At 36.5% G+C, this 19,114-nt stretch overlaps 1 protein-coding gene and 1 long non-coding RNA gene across 3 annotated transcripts in view; one reads left to right on the top strand and one right to left on the bottom strand.

Annotated features, from left to right (window-relative positions):
* The window catches only part of LOC139757085 (uncharacterized), a 50,263-nt gene that overhangs the window by 14,649 nt on the left and 16,500 nt on the right, over positions 1-19,114 (top strand). The gene's annotated exons all lie outside the window — the stretch shown is intronic.
* Plc21C (Phospholipase C at 21C) overlaps positions 1,194-19,114 on the bottom strand; it is a 484,769-nt gene continuing 466,848 nt past the window's right edge. The window contains exon 29 of the mRNA XM_071677149.1: positions 1,194-19,031. The gene's annotated coding sequence lies outside the window, so the exon portion shown is untranslated. The remainder of the gene's footprint in view (positions 19,032-19,114) is intronic.

The following is a 19,114-nucleotide window of genomic DNA, read 5'->3' as shown; positions in this document are numbered from 1 at the left end:
AGAATCAGAAGTTATTGCTAGACAAAAACCTTAGGTGAATTTTGAATAAGAACAGCTGGACACCAAATTGTATGAAAGGTTTAGACTGAAAATATCTGAAGGTGTAGCATTTTCAGGTCTAATGCTGATTTTTTTTTAACTATGAATTGAGGGTGCACCCAGTACAGTCTTTCCCCCCTCTTACTTTTATTCTTTCCCACTCTTACTATTGTTCAGAGCTGTCATTACAGAGCTCCATTGCCTACCACAGTTTTGCCAACCATTGTTTTCATTATACATACTTAGAATAATGTATGCTATTTTACCAGCCAAGGCGTCAAGTTTTTGAGTATTCTTAGTTTTTCATGGCACCACCAAAATGATATTTTGCACATTGGGTGATTGTCACATGGCTGTGGGCTACTTGTAGCCCAGACCCACAGTCCATTTCTAGGGGGAGGCAGGAGTGTCATAATTAGGCAGTGTTGTTTGGGCGAGCATAGAATTAGCATTTTGTGTGATGTAGCTGGCTGTCTGATTTGTGGAAGTGCAGAGTGACGACATCAGGGGTATCATAGTGCCATTATTACTTTACACTTTTGCACATAATTTCTATGTACTTTTAAAGGTTAAACTTATTGTTTATGAAGAATAGGATGCATACTTTTATACTTGCAGAATTCATTATAGGATTTAATATAAGCCTTTCATGAGGCACTCCCCTAACCCACCATTTCTCATAGGTCTTTTACTTGCCAACCACTGTTTTCCCAACCATGGTGTTCAGGAACATACAGACATTTAATTACACACACACACACTGTGGTTGGCAAGGGACTTCTGGACAGAAAAATTATAAGAATACTGTATTGTAGACCATCAGTGGTATCAAACATTTAATTGTAGAATATCAAGGGAAAATAGTGTTGTGACCAGCATATTTTCATATCTAGCACTGCCTAGATCTGACAGATGCTGGATAATTTTTTCCTGCATATACTTTGCTGCACCAGATATACATTGAATGAAACAATTCATTCAATTCATATCCATTGCATATGCAAAAGTAACCTCATTATTTCAATCTTACATGAGCTTTTTTTGTAAGATTACAGTTTTTACCATCAAATGAAAATTTATTGCTACTTCAGATTGTTTTTCATCATTTGTGTGAAATAGCAAATTCATTAAACATAAAGGATAAGGAAAGCATGTTGTATGAATGCAGCACTTGTATTTCGTGGCTGTGCCTCAAGACAGTCATGTTGACCAAACTTCTTCACAACCTTGGCTTCAAAGGCTCAAATCTTACCAGTTTGTTTTAAATCAAATATTTACTCATATATCTGTATACTTATAAAGAAAGCACCTCCATGAAAGAGAACTCATGTAGATGCTATACAAAACATTGTGCATTTGTACATAGAGCAGCACATTGGCACTGCAAGAGATGCTTTACAAGTTGTATGAGTTAAATATGATGTACGACTACATTCCAATTAGATTTCCCAAATTAAGTAATGCACAATTTTGCATCATTTTTTTATTTTCTAATGCCCTGAACCCTATTTTAGAATTTTTTTCATGAAAGATTAGTCTTATCGCCCAGAGCTAAAGCCATCATCAAAAGTTCCACATATTTTCCAAACTGTCAGCCATTCTCCAGTCAACTTTCAAAGGAACAAGAATGTCTTATGCACTTGGCTGCAGGATGTGACATCAATATGACTTTAAAACCTTGGGAACAATCTTGATTCTTCCATTTCAAGTATGTCAGTATGCATGTGCATGTGTGTATGTGAGTGTAATTATCAGATTTTTATTACATTCTTGTGCATGTCGGGAGAGTTTCCACATGTGGAGCCCACGTATCGTAACCTTACATTCTTATTGTACACAACTTAGAATTCTGTAATGCTGTTAACATTAATTTTGCTCTTAATGTAGCTTGTTCCAAATGCCAACTATAATCTTTGCCATATTCATGTGCATAAGTGTTTGGAGTGTACTATGTATGTGAATCCCTAATTGTGCAGTGTGGGGAAGGAGTGTTACACTTGAAGGGCCCCATATCTAAAGCTTTCTTTTGTATCGGTCTTTCATTTACAATTACCTTTTTAATTCATTGTTTCCATTTACAGTTTCCACTTTTAAATTGTTCCATGGGTCTACAGTTCTGTTACTAAACAAGTCTTTCTATACACCTTTAATTGCTTGCCTCTTCCTTAGCATTCGGCTGTTCCTTCATATTGACTTGGCATTCCTAATACCAAAAAATGTTTTCATAATTTCCTCATCATATCTATACAGAAACATGCATATTGTTGTCATGTATTTCCTCTCCTGTGGATAATTCTGTAAATGCTACCTTCTACAGAGAGCTTATTTTCCTTATTTCTAGTAACATCCTTGTTACTCACCTCTGGAAGTTCTCCAGATCACTGCTTCCCTTCTAGTGAGATAATCAAACTAGTGCTGGATACTTTTGTGTTTGTCCATTATATGTTGTAAACAATTCTCTGATCAGTTTCATGTCCATGTTTTTGAATGCAGTTTTGATGTTGATTAGTAAGTAATTCTTTACAGTTCTGATATGATGATCTTGGTGTGTTAGCATATCAACCTCCAAAGTCCCTTTCAAGTCTTGAAACCTGAAATATGTTTCTTGCTAGGTCTCCATCTCTTTAGAGGCTTTCAAAATATGATATCATACACATTCATGTATGATTCCAGTCCATGTAAAACATTTATGTAGACCAATCTGCTTCCTTTATTCTTTTTAATTTGAATAAAGTTTGACTTACCTTAGGAGTCCCACTCTTATGTAAGGGATAGGGTCTAAGGGTTTTTGGCAGTCTTAACAACACACAGCCCATTCATCCATATCTTTTGTTATGGCTACTGCTCATTTATATCAGAAGTCAGATTTGGTTGTACATGACCTCTTCCATCTCAATTTGTATCAGTTCTTACTCAGATATAGCATCTCTGCATTTCCTCAAGTATTCATGCATTTGCTATGTGATATCTAAGTGTTTTACTGACTATGCTCATTAGAGACACTAGCTTCTAGTTTAGATCAAAATCCCTGTATCATTCCTTAAAGAAAGGTATGATATATGCTTTCTTCCTTTCCCCGTGAAGTGATCTGTCTTCCATTATCTTTTTAGCAACCACCTGCATGATCTGTTGAGTGTTTCTGTATATATTTACATATGATAAGGTATCACTGGGACTGTGTGCCTTAGATCCAGTAGTATCCAATTGTTGTCTTGCTTAAGAAACTTGACATTTTAATGGTCACTTCTCCCCTCCCATTTCTTGTGTGTAGAAGGCACTAGGTCCTCCACTGTAGACACTATGTACTTGGACAGTACTTTCCACATATCTACTCGTGAGTTTCTATGACCATAACCTCTGAGTCCATCAGTCTGATAATTTGTACCTCAACTAAAAATCTGCTTTTTTTATGCATTTGCACCATTTCCCACATACCAAGGTAAAGCTAGTCTAGTTGCCTTTTATATTGCACTGAATCCAGAACCCTCTACACACAACCAGCCCCATAGACCTTCCCATGTTTTCCCTGACCACTTCACATGATTTGATTTAGTCCACAGATAATATGTAATCCACTTATAACACTTTGCTCCAGTTCACTTTATCCCATGAATGCCTCCCATCTTCCTGCATGGTCAGTCCCCCCAGTAACTCAAAGCCTATTTCGGTCTATCCTTCCATCTCCTTCTTAGTCTCCATCTCCACCTTGACCCCTCCACTTTTTCCACATATAAATCCTCTTAGCCAGTTTCTCTTCACTCTTCCTAACAGTATGTTTAGTCCATTTGAGCCCACCTTGTTCAGTTGTCTCAGTCATGCTGTGCTGATAACCACATCCCTCTCATATACTGTCATTTCTCACTTGATCAGTCATCCTCATACTAAAAATTGTCCTCAAGCTTTTCTTTTTTAACGCAATTGTCTTTTCTTCATTTCCTTTATTTTGGGCCTGAATCATGTACCTCATCAGCATTGTTGGGACTAAATACCATCAGTCATGCCCATTTTTGTTCTCACAGACAGTAAATTCTCTTACCAGTCACCTAAATGCACCCAGGATCTTCCCATCCTAACCCGCTCAACGGTTCACTTCATCTCCCATAGTTCCATCCACTGCCGTGTCCAATTCCATGTATCTATAGGACATATCTAAAGGACACAACTTCCTCAAGGTTTTTGCTATTCAAACTCTCACCTAAACTATCATGTGGGTAATATTTAAGCTACGTGGAAGTTGGGATGTGGGCATTTGAGAAAGGGTAGTAATTAGCGGGATGTAGGAATTAAATATAGTTAAAATTCCCCATTATTAGGACCTTTCTGTTACTGAAAAGAGCTTATCTTGCTGGTTCATGCACCATCCTGATTGTACCTTTATTGTTTTCATTAACAGCTTGATCTTATTCATTTGTTTTCTCTGGAGGGTTGATCTCTGTTAGCATACTCTAGAGGGTTGCTGTGTATTAGAATAGCTATGTGACTTACTCCTTTCACCTTTCCCCCATTATGAATTCTTTAATGGGACTACATTGACAGTATTTCCCAAAAGCTTTGTGTAAGTTATCTTTTACCAGCAGAGGCAACTTCTCCCCCCACCCTCCTTTATCTTCTCTTGCCTCACCTTCCTATTGTAATCACTTGTTCCTTTCATTTCTACAATCACAGTAATATCAGATATGATATGTACAGGCTAAACTTCTTTGCCATTGGCGTTTAGACCATTTGCATTTCTAAATACAGCTTGAAATCCTACCCTTCCAAAGTTTGACATTCCTGCCCCCCTACATTTTTTGTATAGATGGCCACTCTCTAATTTCAACATACTTTCTTTTATTTTTACTTTCTGCTTTACCTTTTTTCCTTCCTGATAAATAATTCCTAGATTTCTCCAGTTTGGTAAGTTTCTTTCCTTGCCAAAACACCACCTGGCAGCTGTAACCCTCACAAGTTTCATTTTTCTGACCCAGCTGTAGTTTATTAAATTTCAGTTTCTGCATTATCCATGCCTGTTGCCTCAATTAGTTATCTTAGTATATTTAATTCTTTGTTTCCCTTTCTTCCTATACTTGAATGTAGTTCTCATCCAGTCCAATTATCATCATGGATCTAAATCTTTCCTTCTCCAGTTTGCCAGTTTCTTTATATCTTTGTGTAAAATCGATTTTTATGGTCCACCTCCAGTGCCTAGAAACAGTGAAGTTACTTATTGTGAAATAGTGTGCAAATAATATGAAACTAACTTTCTTTTCTAATAAACTGATTTAACCAATTCCAAGTTTAGGAAAAACACAATAGACCAAACTTTCCAGTCCTAAGAATGCAAAAGTTTGAAACATTACCTTTCTTTCTTTCTTATGAATTAAGAGTTAAGCATTCAGAGCTTAAAAAAAAAAACATACGAGATTGGAGAATCCCATGTATGGGCAATGTGGCCACAGTGGTGGATGCTATGGGTGGCAATGGGCACCACAAACACAGCACACAGCCTCCCACTGTGGTCTTTAGTAGGTTACTGAGGCCTCTATACAACTTCAATGATTCATCATTTGTTTGGGTTACCTTCTATAATCTGTCAGCAGAGCCTAAAATGGGTATGGAATTCAACTTTAAGGCTGGTTTTTAAGTTTGTAGATTGATATTCATAGTACCCTGCTACATAACAGTAGATTGACCAAATGGGTTCAAAAATGATGTAATCCATGTTTCAGCACCTTTCTTGAACTCACATTATCCAAGTCCATATCCCTGGATCCATCCATTATATACAGTACCACTCTCCAGCATTCTTTTTCAGTGCAATGCAAGTTACTTCTTCTGCCAACATACTGTCCACATGTCACCTTTCTTTCTTTTTTAGTGATTAATGATGATTTTGCTGCAGGTTATGCTCCATTTTCTTATCTCTTTGTCTTTCTCCAAAATTTCACTTTGGTCACACCTGTCTTCTCCATTATTTCTACTCTATCCTTGAATTATGGCTCCAGCAGCTTCTTTATGTTTCTTCCATCACAGTCCCTTTGTATTCTCCAGGCTTCTCTCTATCTCTTTCTGACATTATTTCCTCTTAGCAGACTTGTTTATTTAGCAGGCTCGTTTATAGGTTCCTCAGACCAGTCATTTCTCCTGCTTTTGACACCTAAGTGTCTGTACCTTCTCATTCATCAGACGGATTTTCTGCTCAAATTTCTGAATTATTTCAGCACCTCCACCTGTAATGTGCCTCCAGTGTTCATTCTGTCATTATTCAGCATTTCTACACTTTTAAATCTTAAAATGACTTGCAGGTGGAGTCTAAGAGTACCATGATAGATATAAATCAGCAGGTACTTTGCCGTCTTAAAACTTTTCCAGTGTGGTATTCTGGTGATAGCTTTGTTACTATGTTGATTCACAGTTCCCTTTTACACAACTTTCTGTAACTTCTGCCACATCATAGTCTTATCTAGTCGTCTTTCAGTGTGCTCCCCTTTCCCTACTTTGTATCTGCTTGGGTAGAACTTCATCAACTGTGTCTCTGAACTTCTTTGGAGCTTTTCAAAGTCCTGTAATAAATCTATGCAGTCCTCTAACAGTTCTTTATTTATCTCATGACTTAAACATCACCAGCGCATGTATGGATTGATAAAATCCAGTTCTGGCAAGTCACTGGTAGATCAAGAGTAAGAGCACCTATCAAGATCAAGCCCTGTAGCACAACACTGATTACCCCAACCCAATTAAAAAAGGCACTACTGACATGCATCCTTTGTTTCCTTCTGATGAGTAATTTCTGATCCACCAAAGGAGTCTCCTTATGCCTGTCTAAATTCAGCATTTTTACCAACCTCTTGCAATAGAAGGAGTCAGACCCCATCTGGCAGTCCTAAAACACACACTCCACCAATCCATCTCTTGTCTGTCTAACATAGTGCTCAGTCTATCATGAAAGACAGAAAATTCATTACACATGACCTGTTTTGTCTGAACCAACATTACTTCTCACTTTGGTAGTTTCTTCTTTCTCATTACTATAGATTTCAGAGCCTTCTGTATTACTGTTCTTTCTTGTTGGCTGTGCAATTTCATTTCCCAGTTTGCGTTCCTGCAGAAATTGCCACAATTGTTTTTCTCTTTTAGTTTGGTTTTCTCTTTGATATTTTCTGTCCTTAGTCATATTTAATCACTGCTAGATCACTTTTCCAAGAGGGGTATCATAACTGATATCATCCGCTTTCATGTGAGTAGATATATGTTTTTGTTAATGCATCAGCTCATTTTGATGTGTTCAATGACATGGTAATACAGGATATTTTTCTCCACATATTTCAAAAAATTTATATCTCCTTGTAAACCTACATATATCCAGTGTCACACTGTAGTTATAATCCCATTACATAGAACATTACTCTTTCTGAGAAAGTCATTACACTGCCTCCTGCATCAGCATAATTGTGCCTTTATCAATGTTACTTTATGTTGTTCTTGTTCATTTAAATTCATTGGAGCATTGAAAGTTATCAGCACTCTTTTGCACATTCTGCCTATTCTACTTTTTCTATAATGCATTGTTTAAAGGGAACATCCAACAGCATTCCCTGAACCTTTGGGTTGTCAATTGCTAAGAGGGCCAATCAACCTTCTTTAATTTTTGCTTTCCTTCCTTGCTGTCATGCATTACACATGAAAGAGTTGTATAATTCTATCTCTTAAACTCAACATCTCATATAACACTTGTTTGATTCCCCCATTTGTCTTTGCTCACAATTCATTAGCATTTGTTTACACTGCAATCAGCCCTACCTCAGCACTACTAAGTATACATGTGCTAGCAGTTGCAGTGGTGGGGCTGATCTGCTCTGAGGTGTCTTTTGATGTCACCTATTTTTTGCTTTCTGGATATTCTCTTGACTTACTCTTCACACTGCCTTTGATCTGTCTCTTCTTAAAAAAAAATCTTCACTCAGTGGGCAGGTTCTTGGCCTCCTGTAGTACTACTACCTGTTTACTATGCTTCAATTTGAATGTAATCTTTACTGGACTTCCTCTTTTATTTTGTTTGTTTATCCTTGTTCTTCTAATTTCTTTAAAATCTGAAACTGTATCTGCAGTGTTTATAGCCTGCAATAATTCTTTTCTTGTGATTTCTTCCCTTACTTAAATTTCATCCTTCATTTTATTGTTATACAATTGTCCCATACAGAAAACTCTGGGTTCATTACATTTGAAAGTTCATTTCAGCCCATGTCCTATAGCTGTAACTTCATGTGTGGTTCTTTCTAAAACCTGCATTTTCACCCTTATAAATCTACTTAGAATACTTTGTACGTAATTGAATTTGTCATCATATGCTTCATACATTTCAAGAATAATTTTATATCAAATAGAATAAGTAGTCATCACTGTACCTCCTTTTATAAAATTTCTAAAGTTTCTTCAATATCCCCAAATAGCTGTTTCTCTGCACCAATGCCATTTATCTCTATTTGTCAGTCTTAGATTTATTTCCTGATCTCAGTGCTCTATTCCCCCTAGCATTCTTCATTATCTGATCCGCTGCTCAGGGCACTTTCCTTAGCTGATCTTTATCATGATATCTCAGAACAGACCCACTTCACCCTTCTTTGAGCATTACCATTACCAGAACTAATTGTGATCTCTCTTCTGTGGCTACTTTCTTGCCCTATTCCATCAAGCTCTTTACATTGGTAACAATATTCTTTCATTTTGATCATTAGTTTCTCAAGTTTTTTCCATTATCTTTAAATTTTGATGTTCCTATATCACTCACTTAATGCTCTTCTCACAAGGTCCCAGCAGTTTATCCTTCTCTCGTTCTTTATCTTCCTGTTTCATAATACTCAAAAATTCGTTTCATCCAGCAACTTTCTAGCTGATTTGGTAGAAGTTGTACATTCAAGTTCATTTTTCTTCCCCATTTCCATTACTTTTCTTTCTATAGCCAGTTATAGGAATAATAGGGACAATCCTCTTTGATTCAAGTTTGATATCCCACATGAACCTTCATGCCCAAACTGTTCTCTGACAATATCTTCACAATGGTTATAGCTAAGCGAAAGTGCTAGCACTGATTGAATGTAATTTAAGGAATTATAATGTTGCCTGGTCAGCAGCTTGCTGAAAAGTAACTTATTGCTTGCTTGTTAGCTACATGGAGTAAATATTTTCTCTGTTATTCTTCTCTTTGATGCATTTTTCTCCCATAAATTTCACACATTCCTTTGTCCCATTTATATGCTTTACCTCTTTGTCCATAATTATTTAAGAGTGACTTTTGGCATTACTCCCAGACAACTTTCTTAACTAACATTTAGTGCTTTATTTACACCTAAACCCACTAAAGGGAATCATTACCTTCAAGAAATGTTAATTTCAAAGGGCCCCTTATGCTTTCTTCTCCTTCCCCTTACTTATCATAAGCTTGATGAAGCTGTAGCCTTTCTGTCTCTTTATACAAGAAGAACTGGACTTGAACCCTCCTGTCCATTTGCGTGTGTGTTTGTGTGTGTGTGTGTATACTTTGTTTTTGTAGTTGAGTGTGGGCATGTTTGACTGGAAGAATGTGTGTACAAGCAAGTGTGTTTATGCTGTTATGCATACATGTATGGGGTTGTGGATGCTAATGATTTTTACTGGTCCTTCAACTTAAACACTACTTGAGGGAAGTATCTGGTATGTTGCCAGTCTCTACACACTGACAACAAATAACAAACAATTGTGAAAACAATACAACTGAGTGATATCCAATTCAACAGTCATAATCTCTTAGTGTAACTGGTGATATACTAAAAGGCTCAAACATGGTGATGAGCCAAAAGACCACTGAAACTGACTCTTTTATTGCTCTCTACACTTTTCACACTTCAGTAACAATCATCTGATGTCAGCTGACAGAGAGAAAGGAAATTGCATGAGTTCAGTTATAAATTGTTTTATTATATGTAATTATTTTCTCATGTTATCAAACTGTAATCTCATCACAAGTATTTATTACAATTTGCTCTCTCTCAATTGCTGATGATGAGATAAAACTCTCTTTGGTGAACACATAAGTGGAACTTGGGATATGATGATTTAAGGGCAACCATATACTGTGTAAATGTGTTCAGGGTATTGACCTGACCTCTTACAGAGTAGACACATATAATGAATGGGATCTGCAGTAAACACTAAATACTTCATCATAGAACAGCTGGTCATATGTATGGAAAGGGAGATGTATGAACACCTATTATACACAGCTGACTTCACATAATGACTGAGGTTTAACTTTACAAAAAAAGACATATAAAAAAAAGGACCTAACCATTAAGAACAGTTAAGGTTCCTATGAAAAATGAATGGAATTCTAGTAGTCATTATCTGAGTCCAACATATCTGAAGAACTCGGCAATTTCACTACACTAGCCAAAAAAGTTTTGTGATCACAAAACATTATTCACACAAAATTCTTTCTGGAAAACACTTTTCACATCCTAAGCCATCCAAAATGTTACTGAGACACATCTGAGGAAAGAAGCTCGGCCAAAAGCAAACTTTGTGCTTTGTAATCTATTATCAAAGGAAAAATTCTCAAATGCCTTTCTGAAAGTGATAGTAAATAATCTAGTAGTAGATTCTTTTAGAATGTGTAAAATTAGAGAACTGTTAGGTACTGGCCTAGAGTTCATACTAGCCTAGAGTTCATATTAGTGTTGAGAATTCTGATTTACATACTTCTGAATGAAATAATGAAGAATAACATCATTCAGTGTGTCTGACATGAATGGTATATAAAGAAATACTAAAGTAATACAGAACATGGGCTGAAATCAACACTGTTTCAAATATGTTAGAAAATTACTGCCATTCAGTGCTTGATATATAAGGTGCGATTTCACCTTCATATATATATATATATATATATATATATATATATATATATATATATATATATATATATATATGTATATATATATATGTATATATATATATGTACACATATATATATATGTATATATATATATATATATGTATATATAAATAAATAAATATATATATTTCTTTTTCATACTATTCGCCATTTCCTGCATTAGCGAGGTAGCATCAAGAACAGAGGACTGGGCCTTTGAGGGAATATCCTCACCTGGCCCCCTTCTCTGTCCTTTCTTTTGGAAAAAGAAAAAAAAAGAAAAAATATATGTATGTATATATATATATATATATATATATATATATATATATATATATATATATATATATATTTTTCTTTCTTTCTTTTAAACTATTCGCCATTTCCCGCGTTAGCGAGGTAGCGTTAAGAACAGAGGACTGGGCCTTTGTGGAATATCCTCACCTGGCCCCCCTGTGTTCCTTCTTTTGGAAAATTAAAAAAAAACGAGAGGGAAGGATTTCCAGCCTCCTGCTCCCTCCCCTTTTAGTCGCCTTCTACGACACGCAGGGAATACGTGGGAAGTATTCTTAATCCCCTATCCCCAGGGATATATATATATATATATATATATATATATATATATATATATATATATATATTTCATTTATGATTATCCTAGGGCATATTTCTAAAGGTTTCTACAACCCAAAAGGTTGCACTACTTCTCAAATCAGAAAAAGGTGGACTCCTTTGAATTAAGTTCTTAGACAAAACTGTACTCCCAGTGATGCAGCCTTACCAAAAGTGACTTTTCACTTGTATAATGGCAATATATATATATATATATATATATATATATATATATATATATATATATATATATATATATATATATATATATATATTTTTTTTTTTTTTTTTTTCATACATATTTGCCATTGCCCACTTTAGCGAGGTAGCATCAAGAACAGAGAACCGAGCCTTTGAGGGAAAATTGTATGTATAGATATGGTGTGGGTCTGTACCATGGGTGTGTGAGGTCACCATGGCTGTCCAATTTGTTTATGGATGGGGTGGTGGGAGAGGTAAATGCAAGGGTCTTGGAAAAAGTGGCAGGTATACAGCCTGTAGGGGGTTTGGGGGTCTGGAAAGTGAATCAGCTGTTGTTTGCAAATGACATGGCATTGGTGGGAGATCTGAGTGAGAATCTTCTGTTGTGTGTGAGTTTGGGAGAGTGTATGAAAAGAGGAATTTGAGTAAATGTGAATAAAAGCAAGACTATTAGCTTTATCAGTGCAGAGATGAGTTAGCTGGGGTGTGAGTTTAAATGTAGAAAACTTACAGGAGGTGAAGTGTTTTAAATAACTAGGAGAGTACATGGCAGCAAATAGAACCATGGTGAGCCATAAAGTGGTGGAGGGGGTAAAGGTCCTAGGAGCATTGAGGAATGTACAGAAAGAGTGGTCACTATCTGGAACCGAAAAGATGGACTTTTTAGTAGTTACAGTAGTCACAATGGTCCTGTATGGACGCATGGTACATTATAGATCAGAAAGTATGGAAGTGGGTGAATGTGCCAGAAATAAAATATTTAAGGACATTATGTGGTGTGACAAAGGTAAATGAGATGTGGTAATAAGAAGAGTATTGTTGAGAGAGTTGAAAGGGTGTGCTGAAATGGTTTGGACATATGGAGAGAATGAGTGAGGTGAGGTTGGCAAAGACAATGTATGTGTTTATGTGTTAGAAGTGGAGGGAATAAGAAGGTATAGAATAGAGTTAAATCATAGTGATGTGATATACAGGGTATGATGTGCTATCGATGACCTGAATCAATGCATCTGAAGTGAATTGGTGAAAACACAGAAAGGTCTGTGAGGCCTGGTTGTGGACAGGGAGACTGTGGCTTCAGTGCATTACACATGACAGTTAGAGAATGGATGCAGGCAAGGAAGGCCATTTATTCTTCTGTTCCTGGCACTTCCTCACTAACACCAGAAACAGAGAAAAAGTATGAAAAAAATACATATACACTTAATTCTGTCTCAGGAGCCCCTTCTATTTTCATGAAACTCCTACATCACTCAAGAGGCCAGCCACACCCACTTGGCAGGATCATGGGTCATAAAGTGTAGTGATGCTGCATGTGTATCTATGAGGGGAGAGTGCAGGACATTTGAGCAGTAAGCATTGTCTTCATTATGGTTGTTACATCGAGGGCATGAAGGGTCCTGGGATGTGTTGAATCGGTGTCATATAGTAGTGTAGGAATGGGTGATATCCAGAGCCTAGACAGGAAAGTGGGACTCTTGAGGGTCTTGGTGGTGTGGTATTCCCTGCGTGTCGTAGAAGGCGACTAAAAGGGAAGGGAGCGGGGGGCTGGAAATCCTCCCCTCTCTTCTTTTTTTTTCTTTTAATTTTCCAAAAGAAGGAACAGAGAAGGGGGCCAGGTGAGGATATTCCCTTAAAAGGCCCAGGCCTCTATTCTTAATGCTACCTCGCTAATGCGGGAAATGGCGAATAGTGTGAAAAAATATATATATATATATATATATATATATATATATATATATATATATATATATATATATATATACTGGAGGTGGTATAGGATGTGTGGATCGGTTGTTTCCTTTGAAGTATGTATGTGAGAAATACTTAGAAAAACAAATGGATTTGTATGTAGCATTTATGGAGCTGGAGAAGGCATATGATAGAGTTGATGGAGATGCTCTGTGGAAGGTATTAAGAATATATGTTGTGGAAGGCAAGTTGCTAGAAGCAGTGAAAAGGTTTTATTGAGGATGTAAGGCATGTGTACAAGTAGGGAGAGAGGAAAGTGATTGGTTCTCAGTGAATTTTGGTTTGCGGCAGGGGTACGTGATGTCTCCATGGTTGTTTAATTTGTTTATGGATGGGGTTGTTAGGGAGGTGAATGCAAGAGTTTTAGAGAGAGGGGCTAGTATGCAGTCTGTTGTGGATGAGAGGGCTTGGGAAGTGAGTCAGTTGTTGTTCGCTGATGATACAGCACTGGTTGCTTATTCGAGTGAGAAACTGCAAAAGCTGGTGACAGTTTGGTAAAGTGTGTGAAAGAAGAAAGCTGAGAGTAAATATGAATAAGAGCTAGGTTATTAGGTACAGTAGGGTTGAGGGAAAAGTCAGTTGGGAGGTAAGTTTGAATGAAGAAAAACTGGAGGAAGTGAAGTGTTTTAGATATCTGGGAGTGGATTTGGCAGCGGATGGAACCATGGAAGTGGAAGTGAGTCACAAGGTGGGGAGGGGGCAAAAGTTTTGAGAGCATTGAAAAATGTGTGGGAGGTGGGAACATTATCTCGAAAAGGAAAAATGGGTATGTTTGAAGGAATAGTGGTTCCAACAATGTTACATGGTTGCTAGGCTTGGGCTATAGATAGGGTTGTGCGGAGGAGGGTGGATGTGTTGGAAATGAGATGTTTGAAGACAGTATGTGGTGTGAGGTGGTTTGATTAAGTAATGAAAGGGTAAGAGAGATGTGTGGTATAAATAGAGTGTGGTTGAGAGAGCTGAAGAGGATAGATGCGTCAGAAGTGGAGGGAACGAAGAGAAGTTTTAGACCAAATTGGAGATGGAATGATGGAGTGAAAAAGATTTTGAGTGATCAGGGCCTGAACATGCAGGAGGAAGAAAGTTGTGCAAGGAATAGTGTGAATTGGAATGATATGGTATACCATGGTCAGTGTGCTGTCAATGGATTGAACCAGGGCATGTGAAGCGTCTGGGATAAACCATGGAACGTTTTGTGGGGCCTGGATGTGAAAAGGGAGCTGTGGTTCCGATGCATTATACATGACAGCTAGAGACTGAATGTGAACAAATGTGGCCATTGTTTGTCTTTTCCTAGCGCTACCTCGCACACGTGTGGTTGGAGGGGGTTTTCATGTCATGTGTGGCAGAGTGGCAATGGTAATGAATAAAGGTAGCAATTATGAATTATGTACATGTGTATATATATATATGTTTGTGTATGTATATATATATATATATATATGTATACATTGAAAAGTATAGGTATGTATATGTGCGTGTGTGGATGTGTATGTATATACATGTGTATGTGGGTGGGTTGGGCCATTTTTTCGTCTGTTTCCTTGCGCTACCTAGCTAACATGGGAGACAGCGACATAGTATAATGAATAAGAAATTTAAATGAATATAGTATTATCACTGAGGATAGAGGAGAAATGATACTTCTCACGTGTTCCCTGCATGTTGTAGAAGGTGACTAAAAGGAGAGGGAGCGGGGGGCTGGAAATCCTCCCCTCCCATTTTTAATTTTCCAAAAGAAAGAACGGAGAAGGGGGCCAAGTGAGGATATTTCCGCTAAGGCTCAGTCCTCTGTTCTTAATGCTACCTCGCTAATGCGGGAAATGGCGAATATGTATGAAATAAAAATGAAAAATACTGTATAGCGGTTCCAACAATGTTATATGGTTGCGAGGCATGGGCTATAGATAAGGTTGTGCAGAGGAGGGTGGATGTGTTGGAAATGAGATGTTTGAGGAAAATATGTGATGTGAGGTGGTTTGATTGAGTAAGTAATGAAAGGGTAAGAGAGATGTGTGGTAATAAAAAAGAGTGTGGTTGAGAGAGCAGAAGAGGGTGTTTTGAAATGGTTTGGTCTCATAGAGAGAATGAGTGAGGAAAGATTGACAAAGAGGATATATGTGTCAGAGGTGGAGGGAACGAGTAGAAGTGGGAGACCAAATTTGAGGTGGAAAGATGGGGTGAAAAAGATTTTGAGCGATCGGGGCCTGAACATGCAGGAGGGTGAAAGGCGTGCAAGGAATAGAGTGAATTGGAACGATGTGGAATACCAGGGTCGACATGCTGTCAGTGGATTGAACTAGGGCATGTGAAGTGTCTGCAGTAAACCATGGAAAGGTCTGTGGGGCCTGGATGTGGATAGAGAGCTTTGGTTTCAATACATTACACATGACAGCTAGAGACTGAGTGTGAAAGAATGTGGCCTTTTTTTTGTGTTTTCCTAGTGCTACCTAGCTAAAGCAGGGGGTAGCCATATTGTTTCCAATGGGGCTGAGTATCACCGGGAATGGATGAAGGAAAGCAAGTAAAAATTGTTCAGCCTGCTAGAGGTTATTCTGTGAGTGAAAATCACCTATGGCAAGATTGTATTATTGGGAGTACAGTCTCATCAAAGAGCTCTTTCCAAAGGTGTCTAAATCTCCATGCAACATGGGGTAGCACTTACTTGGGCTGTATGAGCCTTTGGAAAGCATTTGGGTAACACCAAGACTATTTCATAGAAATTGGTCCTGGAATGATTATAAATGAAAATGAATAAATATATATATATATATATATATATATATATATATATATATATATATATATATATATATATATATATATATATATATGTATATATATTATCCCTGGAGATAGGGGAGAAAGAATACTTCCCACGTATTCCCTGCGTGTCATAGAAGACGACTAAAAGGGGAGGGAGCGGGGGCTGGAAATCCTCCCCTCTCGTTTTTTTTTAATTTTCCAAAAGAAGGAACAGAGAATGAGGCCAGGTGAGGATATTCCCTCAGAGGCCCAGAGGCCCATTCCATATATATATATATATATATATATATATATATATATATATATATATATATATATATATATATATATGTCTGTGTATGTATTTTTGTATATCTCATAAAACACTTTCTTCTTTCTCCCTAAAACTATTGAGGACTTATAAATAAAAGTACAAATAAAAATATTATAACATTTTGACAATTGAAAAACAGTTTCATTATTATGTAACTATCACTGTAAATTCAAATTGTAAGAGTATAATTAATTTTTGCTAAGAAACTGAACTATAATTCAGCTTTTCTTTCAAAGACTGATCAAATTTTAAATTATATGATCATGTTTATCATTCTTTCAGTAACACATAAACATTGTTACAAATATGTATAACACTGAAATAGCAGATGAAATACCAGAATGGAAAAATTCTGTTAACCACCTTCATAAAATCTTTAATAATATAATATTAAATGTAACATGATCTTAGTTAAAATGCAACACATTAACCAATTAAGTATTTGTATGATTAGAATTTCAGACATGTAACCCATTACTTATTTGTACTTTTATCTTGATTTTCATACATTAATTTCAAAGGATATGACTAAATAATCAAACAAACAATAGTTGATAGTACCCATGTTTAAGTTTTCTTTGGAATGAGCTCCTGATTATCTGTACTGTGTGGCAGAAGTTCTTAATAATTCTGGAATAAACTCTTGATTCTAGTTGGTCAGGCAGAGCTTCTTTTTAAAGAGTAGAAAGGCAAGTGTGGACTATTGGTGAAACTACATCTGCATAGAATGTTCTAGCTGCGTTCGGGAATTAATGAGAAATGTGCACCTCACTGAGGGCTTAAGCTAAAGCAAAGGTCATTATCTGTCTTTAAATGATAAAGAGTGATGCAAACTTCCACAAACCAAATTGAAAATCTGTTTCCTCCTGAACTCTGTTTAGTGAAAATGACAGTTCCTTCCTGAACCGTGGGCATTAACAACCGTATATTAGACTGGGTACTGAGTGTGGAGTAAGCTTGAGTAGACTGAACAGTGATAATTATTTTATTTCATCCATTGCATTAGTGGTAATCATTTTATAAATTAATGTTTACAACAGAAATCATCCCAATTAAATAAGTTATAACCAGTTGTATGCCCTGTCATGTATAGGTTGCAGGGAGTTCAGCACACTCCTTACCAAGTAATAAAGAAGCTAATGACAAGAAATTATACTGGAGGTGTAAGAGGAGGAAAGTGTCGAACGCAGCCTCATCTTCATTTTCACGTCTGAATTACCTAATACAATTACCACATATATTTGCATCCATACTGTTACTGATGCTAATGTTTATATTCATATTAAAAATTCAATGAAGTAGCTATATACAATGTTTAACAATAAATGACAATATCAACATTGGTATATTCTTAATGATTGTTTACAGCTTTAGTTTCTTGTTTTCATTTATGAAATGACAAATAACATATTCTGATCACAACAACTTAAGAAACTGATATAAAAGTACTGCACTGGATGATGATGAAAAAACTTCTCACATAATGATTAATTACAAATCATTATCAACTGGGAATAACTAAACAAAAACTTTTAACATGATGTAACACATCTGATGATAAATGAATATTTAATGATATGAATGACACTTGAAGTGAACAACTATTCCACACTTTTTATCACAATATTTCATAGTGTGGTAAACAGAAATTGGCACCTAATAACAAAATGGGACCCATCATAATGTACAAAAATGTACGTAAATATACAAAATATAATAGATATTTGATGTAATTCATAGATACTAAAATAACAAATACTGAAAATAATGTTCCCATGTGAAATAACTTAATTTGTGTCCAGCAGCAAAGGGTACATTGGTGAATGAAGACTCTAAGACAGGTGAGTAATAAATATATATTCTAGAAAAAACTTAACTACAGAAACATCTACCTGTTCAATGTCTTTCCTTTTCTCCTAATCACCAAATATTATACAGTTACTCCCCGTCATAACCAAGGGCAGTGACATTCACACAAACTTCGGTCCCATAACTCCCAACAAAACAAGTTTATCACCTTAGTCTGCCTCTAATGTCAAGTTTCTAGTTTACAGCAAATATAAAAAATCTTATCAGAAGTATACTGTACATAATGAACCCAAAATTACATGTCCCCCCCACATATTACATTAGTCTCAAACACACATGGCTCATAAGGGCAGCACTAGTGGTTTCTTTTAGATAGTGACTAGTATTGAACGACCCACACATATATAAAGCTTCTTTGTTTATTCAGGCGCCAGTAGATTTAACATCACATGCACAAACAAATGACTTTAGGCAGTTAAGTCAAGCCAACTGTACAGCAGGTCAATCAAGGACTTGCAGAGGCTTGACATAACAAGAGACTGTCATCTGCTTAAACAAAGGTGCCTACTTTAAAGGAACATGGGGCTGTGTTCTCTCCCAGTGGTTGGCATACCATGCCATAATACTGGTACAAGTGGCTTCACCCTATATCTGAAAACAAGAAAAGAAAAATACATTATGATATTATTTTTTGCAAATGCACAATAATGCAATACAATTGATGTGTGTACATT

This window comes from Panulirus ornatus, chromosome 24 (genome assembly GCF_036320965.1).
Source record: "Panulirus ornatus isolate Po-2019 chromosome 24, ASM3632096v1, whole genome shotgun sequence".
Lineage (NCBI taxonomy): Eukaryota > Metazoa > Arthropoda > Malacostraca > Decapoda > Palinuridae > Panulirus > Panulirus ornatus.
The sequence above is the reverse complement of the archived record's forward strand: the minus strand, read 5'-3'. Positions and strand labels throughout refer to the sequence as shown.